Source organism: Gouania willdenowi, chromosome 14, assembly GCF_900634775.1.
Source record: "Gouania willdenowi chromosome 14, fGouWil2.1, whole genome shotgun sequence".
In the NCBI taxonomy this organism is placed as follows: Eukaryota; Metazoa; Chordata; class Actinopteri; order Blenniiformes; family Gobiesocidae; genus Gouania; species Gouania willdenowi.
In genome coordinates, this window is record NC_041057.1 from 25,470,929 (window position 1) to 25,491,035 (window position 20,107).

Genomic DNA, 20,107 nt, shown 5'->3' on the forward strand with positions numbered 1-20,107 from the left:
ACAAATAAACGGTGTGGTTATTTTTGTTTTATACAAATTCATCATATGCCTCTTAAAATAATTTTTTTATATTTAGTTGTATAACAGTGTGGCATCAAACATGTATAATAATAATAATAATAATAATAATAATAATAATAACATGCCAGTGACACTTTGTTACAGTGAAAACTACTGATTTAAAGCCATGTTTTTTGTAAAATTAAAAACATATTGCACAGTAGTAATTTAAATAAAACGACTAGACACTTTTTATCACTCACACAATTCCAAGTCTTACACTTTGTTAAATGTTACAGAATGGTTCTTCAATGTGATGGATGTGACAATTGGCCTGTTTATTTTCATGGACAGAGGCTGTTTTTCTGTGTGGATGTTAGTCTTCATTCCAGTAAATATTAACAGTGTTGAGCTAATGGTTTGCAACCTGTGGCTCTGGAGCCTCATGTGGCTCTTTGACTCTTTTTGTGATGGCTCCCTGTAGTTTTCAAAAATACATCAAAATAAGGAATTGTTATTTCTTACAGTGGGTATTGATGATTAATGACATTAACATCAAATATATTTATGATAAAACCATTTGTTAACCTTGAAATAAATCATATTGTGCAATGACTCTGCCACCTTCCTACTTCACCTCCTGCAACATCTACAACTTTCCATGCACCTGTATTTAACCTTAAGTTTTAAATCACTTGTAAATATAACTAAACTAACAAAAAAGCTATTCTGGAAGAAAATAAAGATTTTATGTGTGTGAAAAAATGTATTTACAGTAACTGCCAACATGTCGGCTTTATATGCATGCTTGATATGTTTCAATACATTAGCAATTTGCATGTGATGACCACATGATCATGTGTTATCTAATTCAAGTTAATTTTTTAAATACATCAAAAAATGTTGTTCATGTAACATTATTCTATATAATCGTAACTGTACAGAATTTTACACACACTATTGTTTTAATTGAGAAGGTTTTTTGTTTTTGGCTCCGGAAGGACTTTAATCCAGGTGAGATTAGACAAAATGGCTCCTTTAAGAGTAAAGGTTGTAGCATGCTGGGTTAGGAGGTTCATGTCCATTCACATGTCCAATCAATGTCTGTCAAAGAAAACGTGGTGAAGATACTTTGTGTATCTCACAGAAATAAAGAGGATCTAATCATTGTGCTTGTTAAGCAGCACTGATGTGTGTCCATGTTTACAGAGAAGTTGATAATCTAGCACTGAAATGCTTTTACATTTTCTCCACACTCTTGTTTGAACACTGCACATGCATACACACCAATAGCTCTGCAATAGGTTTAAAAGTATGGAGAAAATGTGAGAAGCCAAATGATTGGCTGAAAGTAAACACACCTGATTGGCTGATGAATCTGTCAATCGGTTTTATCAGCCAATGGTGATGTTCGTTTTCCCACGACTTCAGGGCAGTGTCAAAATTCGCCACAGATTTCTCTCATAAATGTGAAGATGTTTCACAGCACAGAATTTATATTACAATTTTGCATAAAATATATATTTGTGAAACAGATAGTGTGCATTTGTGAATCTGAAATACAACTGTGAAACAAAGCATGTGCATTCGTGAATATCCCTGCAAGAGTTCATTCATTATGATACTGTTCTGATTCCATATTAAACACCTTGAATGTTTCAATCTTAATTTATTGTAAAACATTACTTGTAAAACAATACAAACCTGTTGTTAAACTGCACATGAGGTAGTTACCTCACATATAAATGAAAAGTTTAGAATATTGCTGTTCAAAAATACTAAATTATGTCACTTCCTTTAGTCTTTCATTTTTCACATTTTAAAAACAAAAAGTGTCCAACAGGTTACACTGCAGACCTGTTTGGAGCTCTTTGACAAAAATAAAGTACACAGCAGTATTTTGGTTTTACAAATAAAGAAAATCACAAGGTTTGAGGTAGATGATAAAATAATAATCTAAAGGACAAACTAACAAAACATCTTTAGGTTTCCATGTAGTGCAAAAATTTAAAATGTCCAAATGCATCAGCTTTGTGGATATTTTGATGTAAAAATATTAATCTATGAATAACTTACAACAGCTACAGTGTGGTGAGCACTTAGGGACTTTTTTCTCACCCATGGGGTTGATGGGTAGGAGGTGTGGTTTTACGCCCTATATAATGTGTTGGCGCGCTTTGTATCATTCATTCATGTGATGCTGCTGAATTGATTAAAAGCTATACCACCCTCCACTTGAGTCGTTCATCATCCTGCCACAACAGGATAAAAGCTCCTAAAAAGTCAAGCCTGAGGCGGTCCCACTGGCATCAACGTCGGCAGCTGATGTAGCCCGGGCGTTTATCGGGACGTGGGTAGTATGGTTTGGCATCCCTGCCGACCTTTCCTCTGACCGCGGTCCGCAGTTCACTTCCGAGCCCATGAAGGCTGCCCTCCGGGCCTCCCTCACGGACTGCGGGTGGGTCGATAGGCTTCCATGGGTCATGCTGGGCCTCAGAACTGCGCACAAGGAGGACAGCCAGTACTCGTCGGCCGAGTTAGTGTACGGGCAGCCGCTGTGGGTCCCGGGGGGTATCTGGCCTAGCACTACTGCTCCCTGGTTGGCGTCGGTTCAACATGCCTCCCTGCAGGGTATCACTAAGACTTTCGCCCCAGTGCCCACTACTCAGCACTGCACACCTGTGTCTAGGGTGCCGGCGGAGCTGCGTTTGGCGAGTCATGTATTCATTCGACATGACGGGCATCGTGCTCTGCTTCAGCCTCCGTACAACGGCCCCTTCTGGGTCCTGGATCACGGGGTAAAGCATTTGGTGGTGGACGTTGGTGGCAGGCCGGATCAGGTTTTGGGGGACCACATTAAGCCTGCTCACCTGGACTTAAGCCTCCCGCTGGAGTTGGGGGTGCCCTCCCGCGGTGACTCGTCTGTCTGATTGCCCTACGGTGTTCCCTAATTTGAGTTAAATACGAAGATAATGCCTGAATATTAATTGTTCAATTAAATAAGATGAAATAAAATGACTTGTGTTGAATATACAATTGTTACTTTTGGAGAATCTTGAACACGTATGAGTGAGGGGGTAGTCATGGTATGACAAAAAGGCTCAAGGGGTACACAAGACAAGAAAGGTTGGGAACCACTGGTCTAGAAGAAAGAATTAGCCAGGCCAGTTGTTGATACAGCAGACAGTGATGGGTTCTGAAGGAGTCGTGGAGAAAACACCTGCACAGACTGTTATTAAACAACACTGAGTGACTGCAGATTAGTAAGTGTGATATTTTGATAAATTATATCACTGTAATCTATAATAGGAAGTAATAATTGAGAGGAAATCATTTTTCTTACTAAGAAAGTAAAGCAATAAAATGACCAATAAAGTAATTTCAAACGATATGTGATCTTGTTTGTAACAGAATAAATATGAGAGGTAAAAGAACAAGTGAAGTCAAACATAGATATTTTACTTACTCTACTGGTATGATAAGGGATGTATAGATAGGTAAGATCAAGATCACGGGAAGATGTACAAATGTTATTCCACTGAAATAATATTGACTGAGATTTTGTTTGATTAAGTAGTAGTTTATGATCTTGAAGCCATAGCTGCACTGTATCAAAGTCATGTTGAAGTGATTGCTGAATATCGGTGATGTCAGACTTTGAGCAGTAAATTACCGTATCGTTTGCATAAAGCTGAATATTACAAGGGAGCTCAATGATAAACATTGTGAACAAAAGAGGACCAAGTGAGGAACCCTGAGGCACACCACTATCTATACCATGAAATTCTGAATAGCTACCTTTAGAGAAAACACATTGTTGGTGTAAGGAAGTCAAAAATGCATAAGTTTTATTTAAAACAACCACCCCCTATTTTTAAAAAATATTTTCTACAATATGACTCTTGACTTTTAATGGTGTGCAGTTACACCGCTTGGTCAGACGATGGCGACCGCGTGCTTGTAGGGCAGAAAGAGATAAGAGATTGGGCCAAATCAGCGCGTCTCAGAAGTAAAATGGCGCTGGCTCGATAAAGATGTGAAAACTACGTCTCTCTCTCTTCATTCACCTACAGGTACAGTTTTACAATAGTGTATGCCTTTTACTAATCCATACTTTAAAGGAAATGGTTAGGAATCCGTTTAGTGACGTTGTATGGTAGAGTTAGAACTAGGAGAAACTTATATTTTGTTCAAAGTTAATAGTGTATGGCTGAGCGTTACCACCGCCATTAGAGTAAAGAAGGAGAGCACGAGGTACCGTCAGTGTATCTTATAAAAAAAGCTTTAGAATGTATAGTGTTTGACTTGATAATGTTATTGTGACTATGTTCAAAATGTTTGTCTATGTTAATAGAAGTATGTTTCAAATGTTAAGTGTATGAAACTACAGTACAGTGTTAAATGTTATATTAAAACGGTCCCTTAGAGACTGAAACCTTATGAATAAGTTGCAGCTTCAGGTGGTTTCAATAGAGTTTTATGTTTAAACAGTATAGAGTGTGTTTGTTGGATATTGTGTCAGCCACAATAGATATATGTTGGTAGTATGTTAAGGGGAAAGGTTATTAGTTAAAGTATTTTTAGGTGTTTGTCTATATGCTATAATTGTAATATTATTTGAAGTAATTTTTTTTATTGTCATTTATGTTTAATTTATTATTTTATAGTGAAAATGATGTTTTTCTACAAAGTGTGATACCGATTCAAGAAAATGTGTTTTGTTATTGTCGGAAGTAAAATGACGCTGGCTCGATAAAGATGTGAAAACTACGTCTCTCTCTCTTCATTCACCTACAGGTCCACAGTGCTCTTCAGCCTGTGTATCTCATGTGACCGCTCAGATTCCCCTAGGTCTGACGCCGGTTACATTGGCGATGATGTAGATATGAGTTGAACCAGAGAAGAGAGTATCTTTCAAGACCAATCGCATCAATTTTGTCTCGTAGGAGATAGTGATCAACCATGTCAAATGCCTTAGTAAGGTCAATAAATAAAGCACTAGTAAACAGGTTTTTGTCAAAGCCAGTGAAAATATCATTAGTGAATTTCAGTAGAGCAGAAGTTGTCGAGTAATATTTTCTATATCCAGATTGTAGTGGTGATTACAAACTATTATTGGATAGATAGTCAGAAAGTTGATTAAAAAGAATATTCTCAATGACTTTGACAATGCAGTTAATGATTAAAATTGGTCTATAATTATGAATGTTGCTCAGGTCACCCCCTTTATGGAGGGGAATAACCTTAGCACATTTCCACATAGAAGGCACTTCACAGGTAGATAAATATAATCCAAAAGGTCAGCTAAAGGAAAGAAAAGAATATGAGATGCAATCTTAATACATTTGAATTCAATACCATCAGGGCCTGCACTAGCACTAGAAGAGAGCCTACTAATGGCCTGCTGAACATCAGATGGGCTGATTTGTCTAAAGGAAAACAAGCTTAGAGTGACCTGCCTAACGAAGGCTTTAGCAGAGTGACTGGGGTTTGTACTTGATCCGGAGAAGTGCTGACTGAAAGCGTTTGCAATAACCATTACATCAGTTGTGGTTTTATTATCAACACACATATTAATAGATGCACAATCAGAGTTTTTTCCAGAAATGTTTAGGATTTTTGAAGTTATTGAATAAACAGTTTTTATGGTCATCTGATTTGGCATTTCTAGTGAGAGTGTTCCTAAGTAATCTATACGCTTCCTAGTCAGCGGTATAGGCGATATTTCTATCCTGCTTTATCTCTCTGTTTAAAGAGATGAAGCAGATCACAGTTCACCCAGGGAAGATGGTGCCATTTGACTTTAATCACTTTAAGAGGCGTATTAATGATCTTAAAAACCTCATCATGAAAATATTGTCATGCATCATTAACGTAAGGTATGATTTTCAGTCGATTCCAATTGTTATTTAATAAGTCATTGATAAAACTATCACAGTTGAAGGTTTTATTTTGTCGAACTGTGATAAATTTAGGAGGTAAGCGAGGAGTTTTAATTTTTGATCAGCAGTCGACAGTGATTGCTAAAACAGTCAGATAGGACACCAGATTCCAGAAATCTATGAGGATAAGTTACTAAAATCAAGTCAATAAGAGTTTTAGTTTTAGGAGTAATTCTAGTGGGTTCTTTAATGAGTTGAGAAAAAGGTGCACTGTTAAAGATGTTGTGTTCACTGGCAGAGGATGGGGATAACCAGTTAATGTTGAAGTCACCAAGCAAAATATGTTTGCCTGTTTGACTTAAAGATGTAGCAGTAGATATAATATTAATCACACAATCTTTTCAAGGCAATAGGTAAAAATGTGTGTGGACTCATTTTCTTTGGTTTAGAGCACTACATCACCCTGTACACAACTGTAGAACCACTTCTCAAAAAGCCCAATCTGGACCCAGCAGATTTAAAAAACTTCAGGCCCATTTCTAAACTTCCATTTTTGTCCAAAGTGTTGGAGAAGGTGGTCTCTGATCAGTTGGTACCCTTCTTGGAGAAACACAACATTTTCGACACTTTTCAGTCCAGTTTCCGTAAGAATCACTCCACGGAAACCGCCCTGCTTAAAGTGTCCAGTGATATTATGATGTCCGCGGACTCTGGAAAATGTGCTGTTCTTGTGTTGTTAGATCTCTCGTCAGCATTTGACACTGTGAATCATCAAACCACGTTGACAAGACTGCGTGACCTGGTTGGAATGTCTGGACCAGTCTTGGAGTGGTTCTCCTCGTATTTGTCGGGGAGGAGTTTTAGTGTCTATGCAAATGAGTTCCTGTCTGACCCTGCTGATTTGCTGTGTGGGGTTCCCCAGGGCTCTGTTTTGGGCCCGATTTTGTTTTTACTCTATATCCTTCCATTAGGGAAAATTATCCAGACCTTTGATGATGTTTCCTACCATTTGTTTGCGGATGATATTCAGCTTTACTGCTCTTTTAAGCCCTCTGAGATCCAGAAATTAAGCTCTCTGCTGAAATGTCTTGCGCAAGTTAAACAATGGCTCGGTGCAAATTCCCTACAACTAAACCCAGACAAAACGGAGGTGCTGGTGTTTGCCCCTGATGACGCTATGCCAGGGATTCACCAGTATTTGGGCGACCTGAGTTTGTCTGCGAAAAACAAGCCTTAGAAATCTTGGCATTATCTTTGACAAAGCAATGTCATTAGAGCACCACTCTAAACTGTTGACAAGGAACTGTTTTTACCAACTGAGGAAAATCTCTAAACTACGTTCACTTGTGTCCAGAGATGATCTTGAGATGATTATCCACGCCTTTGTGTCTTCCCGTTTAGACTATTGTAACAGCTTATTTTCCTGTCTAAACAAAAAGGCGCTGTCACGTCTTCAGCAGGTACAAAATTCTGCGGCGAGGTTACTGACTCGCACAAACAAAAGGGCCCATATTACTCCCATTCTAAAAGCCCTTCATTGGCTCCCAGTCACTTTTCGTTTCAATTTTAAAATTCTGGTGCTGACCTTCAGAGCCTTGCATGGTCAGGCTCCCTCCTACATTAGAGACTTGTTGTGTCCTTATACCCCCTCCCGGAGGCTGAGGTCTCAGGATCAGAACTTGCTCATGGTCCCCCGTACCCGTTACAAGACCAGAGGAGATCGCTCCTTCCAGGCGGTCGCGCCAACGCTCTGGAATGATCTTCCATTTTCCTTGCGTTTGCTTGATTCCGTTGATGCTTTTAAGAGCCAACTGAAAACCTATTTGTTTCAGAAAGCATTTTAAAATTCCAGTGATAAAGGGTTGTTTTATGACCATCATATTTTTTGTGACAGTAACTGTATTTTGTATTGTATTGTATGCACTGTATGTATTGTGAAGCACTTTGTGACTCCTGTCTGTAAAAGGTGCTATATAAATAAATATTACTTACTTACTTACTTACCCATTAGCATAAAAAAACCTTAAAATTAATGTTTATTTTTTCTCAAATCTCAAAGCATACAGCAGTGATTCCCAACATTGCAGGGGTACTCTTAAATATTGATCAAATGATTTGAAATATAATAGGATACTGTTTGTAGCTTTTTAGGGTCTTTTTTGGGCAAATTTACCACAAACTAACAATAATATTGCTCAATAAATACTGTCTTTTTTTTGTAATTTGCTGAAATTAGATTGTTTTATGCTGTAGAAGCCATTTAATCACACTTCTGACATTAATGAACAAAATTAGCTATACTTTCCAAAGAAGACAACAATTACCTACTTGTAGGAGCCAAATTAAGTAATTTTTATTATGATCAAGTTCTCATCTTGTTTTCCTCTGAGTTGTCTCCACCTAGTGGGCGAAGTGAAGTATAAAGTGGAATGGAGAGATACCTGGAGGAAGACACAGTCTTGGGACTTTTGTTATAGTTTATATCTATCTATAACAATCAAAAATTCATTTTTTTAATTGCAATTTTTGTTATTGGAATAAACCTTGATTCATTTTGCTTTATTTTTTGTGGACATTGTTATTTTTGTAGTGGAGCGTCAGGCCTTTTGCTGTCACCAGAGCCAGGAATAAAGCTTTAGAACTGGACACTAACAATACTAACACTACTGTGGGCGACAGTGCCTCAGGTGGTAGAGGGTCGTCTTCTGATCGAGAGGTTGGGGGATTGATCCCAGTACCTGACTATGTGTCGAAGTGTCCTTGGGCAAGACATGAACCCTAAGTTGCTTCCAGTGGTCGACTAGCGCCTTGCATGGCAGTCCTGTCCCATTGGTGTATGAATGTGAGAGTGATTGGGTGAATGAGCTGATATGTAAAGCGCTTTGAGACTGCTTCAGTGTGGGGATAAAGCGTTATATAAATCAAGTCCATTTACCATTTACTAATGAAGTAATCACATGAAAGTTGCATTGTTTTTTTTTTTTTTATTTTGAATTTGGATTAAGCCTTGTTCAAGAGAGGAAGTTCAGCAGACACACAAATGAAATAGCATATTAAATTGTGGAGGCGGTACTTTTGATATGAAGAGGGGGTACACCTGATTTTACAAAAACAGGACAAAAAAAATTGTGAACCACATGCATACAGTTATGAATATAAATATGAATAAAATTATATTATATGCTAATAAAACAAACTAAACTTCAGTGGCTAATTTAAACACCTAGCAAAATGTCATCTCACTTATACTGCATTTGATTGCACTCGAAACCTGGTTAAATCCAACAAAACGAATAGGAAAAGTGCAATAAAACGGCCCTTGGGCTCGGGACCCCGACTTTGGGCAGGATCCAAGGAGCCTGAGTCAGTCAGAAATATTTTTTACTTTAATGTGGCATCTAATTTGGCATGTGTTCCCTCTCTGTTCATTTCAACTCCGCTCTGCGTAAGTAGTGATTCCCGGGGGGGTCCAGAAAAGAGGTAAAATTTCAAAGTGCACTGATTCTTTCTCCACACCACTCTTTTTTATGTGTTGCATTCCTCTAATTATGTGTGGAATTTCATCACAATACAACAATATTTAGATGTCGCAACACTTTTAGCAATCCATATCTACCCAGTGGGAAATTATTTGGCCACTTTCGAGAGCATGTTTTTGAAAATTAGTAACTCAAGACATTCCCCAAACCTAGCGGTTTGTGGAAGGCATTTTTAAATAGAGACCAAAATTATCCTTCATCTTTATGTTCACTCCGAAAGCCCCCAAAAACAACATTGATCTTTGGCTGACCTTGATTTGATTTCAGAATTTCTGAAAATCCACGGTCATTAAATGGCCAAATCTTATTTTGTACCTCCAGTATCTTTTCTGACGTAACTAGACACATCTCACTCAATATTCTTAGTAATTCTGGACATGGCAAACAGTGCCCGTTCGAGCACTGAGCGCTGGCTTCTCGAGAAGCCTGTTCATTCCCTGTCATGTTCGCGTCTACGAAGTAAGCAGGATGTGCTGTCGTTGTACCTGTTGCACCTTGTCGAGGAAAAGAAGACCGCTTCGGAAGAATTGAACTTGGCATGTGGCGAGGTCCTTAGCATATGGGAAAGAGCCATGATCCCAACACAGAGTGGATGCTTGCGTCAGGAAACTTTGAGGAATCCACAAAGAATTCCAAGCACTCAAACACTGAAATCATGGGCGACAGTTGGACCATGTAGAGCTGGCACCAGGAACCCCCGAAGGTGAGCCTCCGAACAAGGCCCCCCAACCCATGAACCGGCCACCATCCAGCAGGACAGCAGACAGCGCAAGGACAGCAGCCCAAGCCCCGCTGCTCACCGGGCAGCACAAGCCATGGGGCCATCACGGCGAGATGGTGTCGTGCAGCAACCCCCAGTCATGGGTGCCCGTACACACCCATCGGCCCGCAGATAGCAAGACAGACCAACCAGGCGGTCGACAGCGATGCAACTGAAAGCGGAGTGGCCCTGGCTGAGGCGTACAGTGCGATGCTATGAAAGGATGAGGATCAAAAGCAATTCATCTTCAGTCTTGTTCGCGAACAACGATTGTCCATCCCGACTCCCTCAAAGACCTACCTGATGAAAAAAAAATTAAAAGTGGGGTGACCCCTAAATCATAAATTAGGGAGACAAAATTTTACGTGTAATTCCTTTTTGTGAAGTTCAATCAAATTAGCCCTGTGGAGAGAAAGAAATATCATGTTAATTTTTTTGGACCTGGTTTGGTATCAGGATTGAAACCCAAAAGTACAGATGGTGGTAGAGTTTGTAAAATGATGGAAATGGCTCTTGTACACACTTTTTCAGAAGAGGCAGGGTGACCTTTAAAAGTGCAGGTAGGGGGTAATGTCTTCAGCTGATCGACCAGTTTGTCTGGCACTTCCTAGCTTTCACCCAGCTTTGCAAGACTGTTGAAGTAGTTTGTAACTTTCAGCATTTTTTTCAGTGAGTGGAGTTTGCCTTACCATGAAATGCACCAGTGGTGTCAAAGCCAGTGAAGATATCTACCAGTCTAACTTTGTTGTGTTGTTGGAACAAAGTCCTAAAAAATAAAGAAAATATCACAGGCCAGACTTTTGATGCAAAGACTAACCTCGTTCCTGCTGACAGCATATTTTGTGTAGAGAACACACAATATCTACCTCTTGTTAAGGTGATCTGAGTAAAGGAACTTGCACTTTGATTGTCATTCTACCATCTTCTGATATAAGAAGATAAATTTTCCCTTCATAGCTCTCCAGAACTGTTACAATCCTCGCCGTATTATTTAGTGTTCAGTTTGTGCTCTTTTTTTTTTTTTTCCTTGTCTGCACATGCTGTCAAAGGTCAACACTACAAGAAGTGCAATCATTATAAGACAGCAATGCATGTTTTGTTATTGCAATAAAATAAATTGATTTATTTTATTGCTTAATTGTGACCATCACCAGCCCTCCCTAAGGAAAGGTAAGAAATCTTTTATTATAGGGAGGATATAAAAAGGGAGAGCAGTGTTACACCTAAGTGGAGGGGGAGGGGAAAGGGAGCAGTGAGGAGAGACTCAAGATAGAAAATAAAAAGGGTGGGGAAGAATAGATTGTTATACAGTGAGGGTGAGATGTGAAGTTGTAGAATATATTGTGCTTATTATGTTGTGTAATCAAGCCAAGTGTAGTGACAAGTGTGAAGCTTAGCTATAATGGTGGTGACTGTGGACAGGGGGAATGAGTGAGTGGTAGTACCTAAAGGTATTTGGGATTAACGTGTCTAAAGTTAAGCCCAGTATGAGTTTTTTCATCCCAAGGCGTGCCAGTGCATCATATACCAGTATATGTGCAAAAACCGTTACCGCAAACCCAGGATCTGCCCCGGGCCCGCAGATAAAGCCAGGCCAGCAGAAAGAGTGGGGGCCAGGGAGCTCCAGGCTACACCCCCACGGCCGAGCAACCCCCCAGACGCCCCCAAGATCCCAGGCCGAGAGGCAGCCACCGCCCCCCACACACACATCAGAGGAAGCCCAGAGCAGCCGAGCACCCAGCGCATCCCGAACCCAACCCCCAACCCCAAGGCCCCCCCGCCAGCATCCCCCCCCCACCCCCCACCCCCACCCACCCACCCACACCCACCCACACCAAAGCACCCAACCCCCGAGGGGAGGGCCCAGAGAGCCCCCAGCCTGAGACCCCAGCAGAGGAGCCAAGGCCCACGCCCAGAGCCAGCAGGGACTGGACCCCAGGCCAGAAGGACCAGGAACGGAAGCAGCACCGAGAGCAGCGCCCCCAGGGACAGCGACCACGCCCACGGTTACCAAGGGGATGCTGCAAGTTGCCTGCGCCAGATCGCCTTTCCTTGATGCCGCCCGCGCGATGAGCCCTAGACAGCCCCCCCCACCAAAGGGCCCAGCCACACCGCAAAGCCCGGCTCACAGGGTGCCGCCCAAGCCGGGGTCACCCGGCGCCGCATCCGCAGGCATGGCAGGGCGCGGCCTGCACCACCCGCCCCGGAAGACCCCCGCCAGGACCGGCCCGGCCAGCCGGCCAGGCCCGCCGGACCCCAGGAGCACCACAGCAGAACAGGGAACCCCCAAGGGCGAGCCCCCAGGCTAAACTCCCGTGAAGCACTGGTCTAATACAATTACACACTTTCCAAGCTCAAGTGCACTGGCTCTAGTTCAGTTGTCAACACTTTTACAGGCAATGTGTACTAGTAGTCTGTCTACTGGCATTCTCCTTCACAAGCATACAATCAAGAGCATTGCAGATTGGCCTTCTTGCATTTGCAGAGGTTTCTACAGCCTTTTTTCCAGCTGCACTACACCAGTTCGAAACAGCTTTTTGAAGCTCTGTGGTTCAGAGCAGTTTGTAGGACCCACCCTCTGTAATCTCTTCATATGCTGTTCCAAAGCATCATAGATTGATGGGATGTGCTGGACGGAGTTCCTCTTGGTGAAGAGGTTCTTTCTGGCCTTGTTGAAGTCCATGTATGGGCTGGTGCAGTCATAGACAAGCAGCAACAAGTCCAACTTCAACCAGCCTTGGTCAAAAAACACATGTTCAGTATGTCAACGAATCAAATACATAGGACATGTTTCTTAAAAAAATAAAATTAACATAGTAATACACTTTCATGGGGCTGCTAACAAACTAAAATGACACTGCCCCACACAAAAATACCATGTGTAAAAAGAAAAGCACCCTTAGGTAAAAACAAAAAATTACAGTGTCCTTGCTTGTAAGAAAAAAAAAAAACAAGAATCCTCCAGTGAGGGAGGAAAGGTGTTTAGCCTTATCCTAAAATGTTGCAAAATAGACAGAAAAATTTGTTTCTCTCTGAGAAAATTGCTCAATTGTAAGCCAGCAAATGAACATGTTAACGCTACATACATTTTAAAATGTTATGTTTCAAAGCTTAATGTATAATATTTTGATAAGAATGACACTTAAAAAATGCAAATTTAAACTTAATTGTATAAATGTTAATAACAGCAATGATCAATTAACATTTTTTTAAGAATAAATTAGCTATTTATGACTTTTTTTTACTTCTAAAAGGAAGATAATATTTATTATTGAATGACTTTGACCTTAGAAAAGCTAGCAGACATACCATTTGAAATTCTAGTACGTTAGCACAACTAAAATGTTCTATATAAGCACTTTACACCAGCTAAAATCAATTTCACTAGTCACCTCCACTTGAAATATTAACACTTGTTAATATTGTATATATGTATAAGTGTTCATTTAATTGATATCACTGTGAAATCTTGTGGAATCTTGTATGCCATTATCTTGACTGATTCTTTCTTTTTTCTTTTTTTTTTTTGTCTGTGCGCTTAGAGTTGATGTATTATTGTAATTGGCACTGTATAAATAAAGCTGAATTGAGTTGATTTTTGTCTTTTACATGAAGAGTTCAAGGGGATTTTGGTGTGTTTAATTGTTTTAAATGTGTAGTAGGTCCAAGAAACAAAAATGCAAAAATGTTCAATTATTCTATCCAATTAATCATTTATTAGGTTAAAATATGCTACATGTTCTCCCTGTGCTGCGTGGGTTTCCTCCGGGTACTCCGGCTTCCTCCCACAATCCAAAAACATGACCGTAAGGTTGATTGGAGTCTCGAAATTGCCCATAGGAGTGAATGAGAGTGAGTGGTTGTCTGTCTGTATTGCCCTGCGATGGACTGGCGCCCTGTCCAGGGTGTACCCCCGCCCAGCGCCCAAACGAGAGCCAGAGATTAGCACCGGCAGACCCCCGCGACCCTGAAGAGGAATAAGTGGGTCTGAAAATGAATGAATGAAATATGCTACATTCATCGATCACCAAGTCGATTAATCAACACAACTAATGCCAAAAATATGTTTTTGTTTCAAAAATGAATGCACATGCCGGTTGATCCACAAACGCACTTTATACAAACGACAAGCACAATTGAGGATTTACACATAAGTCATGATAAATACACACATACAAATAATAAAACTGTGTAAATTGTGAATATATTTGTGGATTTGAAAAACACATGTGAAAATCTGAAAAACAGTGAAAATCTAAAAACCACATGTGAAAATATTTGTGGATTTGAGCTCTGCTTTCAGTACAATAATCACTGCCATGCTCCAGGAAAAGCTTTCTCAGGTGAATGTGCCTGACTCCACCTGCAGGTGGATCACAAACTTCCTGTCTGACAGGATTTAGCAGGTGAAGCTGGGGAAGTATGTCTCAGACAGCAGGTCCATCAGCACTGGCTCCCCTCAAGGCTCCTCTGCTATTTTCTCTGTACAGAACCAACAAGATGATCATGACAGTGAAGACTCGGACTTTGACATTCCCGGTCGCTGAGAGTGACTGTTTTGTGGACACAGATGGTTATTATCATTAATTAATTATCTTCGTGTAATTTTATCTGGAAATTGCTCTTGTAAACCTCAACTCTGTTGGTATGGATTATTTTGATATGAAAGTTGGTGTGCATAGTAGTCTATTCTGGGCTGCTGGCCTAGTTTTGATCCATCAGTTTTTTTGCCTGTGTATCTAAAAAACTGTATACATTGCCAACTATTTTTATAAATGCAAACTTATCATTTCAAAATCCTGTTTTTTTTTTTTTCTTCAACAAGCCATCACCACAGATGTATGTTTGACCTGTTTCAAAATAAACTGTGGTCTCTGTGCTCACATGCTTCAAAGCAATCATCAAATGTTAGTTTTGCAATTAGTGTGAGAAGATACCCACCGATCAGTTCATCACATACTTCTGTTTACTCTAAATAAGGTGACAAGAGTGCTACCACAGAAAAGCTCCTCAAAATGCATTACAGATGCAAAGGCATACTGGGAAGTACTTGGTCCGCAGGAAAGTGCACAATATTTGGAAAAGTTACCTTTTATTGGTGGTGAAGATGCATACAAGTTGGCTCTTTCGTCTTGGATCAATGATGACCCGGAGAGTCTTCCGTCTGCTATGTATCCTGATATCATCAACTACCTGGTTTTCTCGACAAGCCCATAGAAAGCGGAAGAACTTAAATCTTATAAAAATTTGGAGACCTATAACCAGATGGTGGGTGGATGGGTGAGGGAGATGTGGTATCAAGTCATCAACAACAGATGTGTTGTAAGTAATGCAATAATGGTAAAAGTTCAGACCTTTTACCTGGAATACAATGAGAAATACAGCATATTTTAGCTCTTCATTTTATGAACTGTGTTGCTACTGTAGTAAAAAATTAGTTAAGAGCTGCAGCTATCAACAATTCACTTACCCGACAAGAAATGGGCCAAACAAATTTGGATGTTTTTCAGATTTTTTTTCTCGTAGCCACAAGATCCTCCTTTCCTCTGATCATTTTTGACATTGTTCTCCGTGATTTGTTATATCTTTTGGCAGTCTATAAAACTTCAAATGTTTTTCACGGTCTGACCGATTGGTACAGCCAAGAATACGACAATAATTCACAATTTCCTCTTGAAATTCGGGATTTGCTTATGTGCTTGCGCTTTATTTACCTGCTGCATATCACCAATATGGCGACTTCCGGGTTGATGGACGCGCCGTGAAAATCCTCTATAGCAACTCTCCACAATAAGTTGTTCTTTACCTGCAGTGCAGTTGTACTCTGTCTCAATGACTGGAGGTGTCCGAGCATGCAGTAAGTATGATTGAATAAGAACTTAAATGAAGTTCACCCACAATAAAAAACATGTTCAACACTGAAGTGTATCAAAGTATTTTAACATCTCGATATTATAAGGTTCATATTCTTTTCAGCTAAGGTTAACTGTTTTCAAAACATCATAGTAAAAAGCTTAGAGTTTGCAGAGATTACAGAGTTTGCAATGATCTGGCCAGCAGCTCTCAGCAGGTTGAGACACTCTGTTTCTGGACTCTGATTGTACAATAAATGTAATAATATTTGCAATTCAATTGTCCTGAAAATTTCTTCTACACCACCTTTTTTGTCATCACCATCCACACCACCAGATGCAACAACACTACTGAATTTTACTTTTTAATTGAACACAATACAATTATCTTGTAACAGTGTTACTTTTTTGGTCTATGAAAAGTAAAACCTTAAATCACTTCAATACAACACATGACTCGGCCATATAGATGATGTTGTTTACCTCTGATCATGCAAACTAAAACAAACATACAACAAAGTCTAGGAACAAAAACACTCAAAGAAACAAACTGTAAATTAGGAGGTAACAAGAGTTAAAAGTAAAGGACCTTGATCCAGTAACAATCCACCAGCAGCCACCCTGGGACCAAACACTTCTATAATAGTGCTGGGAGTTTAGAGGAAAAGGATTCACCTGTGACAATGGAAGATCAGCGGCTTGCCAGGCAGCCCAAAGTGCACAGTATATAGCTCCCGTCAAAAGTTGGGAGAATTTGTTTAGGCGAAGATCTACTGTATATGCAGACTGTTAAAGCCATAAGATCAACCTGTGGCTGGCACAGGGATACCTACACATTCCTGACGCCATCACTGGACAGCAAACTGGAGAGTGCATAGGTCAAAGTCAGCAATAATCAAAACCAAGGGCCTGATTCTGGATGACAGAGGGCTGGTAAAGCGAGACATAGTTTCAACATGTGGCTGTGGCTAAACACTGAGTGGAACTCGTTGGTATCATCTAACTAATGATTATTTTAATAGTCGAATAGTCATCAATTATTGAAATGATTGATCAACTAATCGGATGACAAATCGTACATTTATTTGCTCTATGTTGCTACAATCTTTTAAATTTGGCTTGGGGCAAATTACAACAAATAAAAACAACAAATAAATAATTAAAACAATTCCCAACTTAGTGTAAACAGGTTCCTTACAAAGTTTGTGCATATTGGTCATTCCATTTGTGTTACTGTATATAATTAATTAATTACCTCATTAATAATGAAATTATTTTCTAAAAAAAATAAAAAGCACATGAAAAGCAATTACTGTTTAAGATAAACCATTGCTGCGGAATCTAGTCTAGATTATATCTAATGAGTTACATAAAGTTATGGTTGATAAATATCTCTCTGATTACTATAATTAAACCAGATCAGGTTTGCTGATTTATTCATGCAGGATATTTAGGTATAATAATCACAGTAGTTACATTACTGTCTAATGGGTACAGCTTTGTCTGTGAACACGTAAAATATAATTAAATATATTGCGTTTCACAAGTTGGGACGGATGAATAGTGACATTAGTATTTATTCTAACATTTATTTCACACAATGTGTAAAATGTTTGCGTTTATCCTTCCATACAAGTATTAAATCTGACCATAAACAAATCTGTGGTCTTTGTGGTTTAATGAAAGTAAGCTGTGTAGTTTTCATTTGGTCTATTCCTTTAATGCAGTGGTTAGCGTTAGCTCTTAGCCCAGTCTTATGTGTCGGTGGGTTAGCTTAGCATGCTTTAATAAAGCACCGTGTTTGTGGGAACTTTGAATAGATCTGATGGAGGAACTTAGACTGGTTTGCTTTGTTGGGTGGGTGTTTGGTAGACTTCAGGTAGACTGTGACGAGCAGAGCTGCGTGTGAGCGGTGTCGACAGCGCTGAGCTCCTGGTAACTTAACGGCGGTAATAGCGACATATTTTTACCAGTGGGAATGTTTTTGACGACATATCTCCGCTAACCAGGTAAAGACATTAAAACTCTAATAGAAACGACGAATGAGGAACTATCAAAAATCCAAACATGGCTCAATGTAAATAAACTAGCCCGAAATGTCAGCAAAACAAAATTCATCAGCTTTGGAAATAAAAAAATAACAGAAAATATTAGACTGAAACTAGACATGGATATAATTGAACAAGTAAAAGAATATAGAGCACTAGGAGTGTGGATAGATGAGAAACTGACCTGGAAAAAGCACATACAAGTAGTTAAAAACAAAGTTGTCAAAAGCAGCTACATCCTATGGAAATTACAACAAATACTACATACCAAATCACTGAAGACAATCTATTCTTCCCTTGTTGGGTCACATTTAAATTACTGCTCAGAAATCTGGGGAAACACCTACAAAACGTATCTTGAACCTTTATTTAAACTACAAAAAAAAGCAATTAGGATTTTATATAAGGCACCACACAACGCACACACAAATGAACTATTTGAAAAGGCCAAATACCTAAAACTGCAACAAATAATACACTACAACACACAAATTCTCGCATATAGGGTATCACTAAAAACACTCCCATACCAAATACAAAAACGTTTCACATACAAACACACTGCTTATGAACTAAGACATAATAATGTGTTTATACAAGAAAGGGTTAAATCTAACATTGGAAACTACAGCACTGTCAACAGAGCTATTACCAGCTGGAATAGCCTTGATGCAGAGACAAAACAAGCTGCAAACTTGGCTAGATATAAAGAAAAAACTCGGAAGACATTTTTGCAAGAATACGAGATCAACACATCAATGAGAAAGAAGATGAACTTTTCTTTTGAACTGGAGGAACACAAACAACGTTTGGGAATGAAATCTACGGGGAAGAAGGACGACACGAACGACGATGGAGAGGAAGAATCAAAAAAAAAGAGAAGACAACACTGACTACAGATGAGAATAAATCCTACACAAAAAAGGACAAAAAAAAAAAAAAATGAAAATGTGTTCAGAACCAAAGAATGTTTGACCAGAAAGACAAGCTCTGATGTAAATTTTCTGTGTTCAAAATAGGGGACGGGACTCAGATAAACAACCTGCTTCTCTCGTCTCCTTTTTCGGCATGTACAAAACAAAAAAAAAAAGAGAAAAAGAAAACTTCTGTGAATGCAACCATGTCGGAAATAAACTGAATAAATAAAATAAAAAAACATGCATACAGCTCTGAGCAAAGATATATAGAAAGTGAGATGAGCCACTCCTTATGAAACAAAAATGTTCTGCTCTGTCCACAGTTTGACCCCAAAAGTGGAAGACCCAGCCCTACTACCCTTCACTGAGAATATATTTTCACATGGTTGTCACTTGGGGCATGCAAGGCAGACCAGTACTGAAACTCATGACATCTGTTAGGACGTGTAGCCATTATTAATATTCATATGGCATTGAACCTGTGCTGATAAAGTGCTGAGTGTATGTGCAGGGAGGAGGCCCAGCAGCTGCTTGTTCAAATATCTCCTTGAATTCTTATCTGAACTGGCTGAAGCTGGATTACAGAAATGCAAAACTTGGGAGTGGCTTCCCAGCCACCAGGCCCCCAGCTAGTGGCATCACCTTGTGATGAGTCTGACCCATGGTTTGATTTGCATAAATGGCTGAAGCAAGTTGTTCATGTGAAATCAGGACTTTATGAATGGATAGCCTTATGATGGGTGAGGAGCAGAGGTGTTCCGTTATTCCCTGTGAGCAGATCTCATCAACATGTACAGAATGTACTAGAAAGAGTCAGGCCTCCACAACCACACACACCTGATGGTGATGCTCGAACACTGCCCCAGGTATGACAGAGGATTTGACCTCACCTAGCTCAAAGACTGACCATGCTAATGAACTGATACGGTTACTCAGACTGTAAGGAGCTTCAGGCTGGATTCCATCACTCAGTAGGCCCTGTCTCAGCATCCGTCACTGATCCAATAGTGATCAGATGTTGAATCAATGCTCTCCTAACATCTTTGAAGGCTTCATGCTAATTTACGCCCACATCTAGAGAGGTGATACCAGCAGTGGGCTGTTGTGTG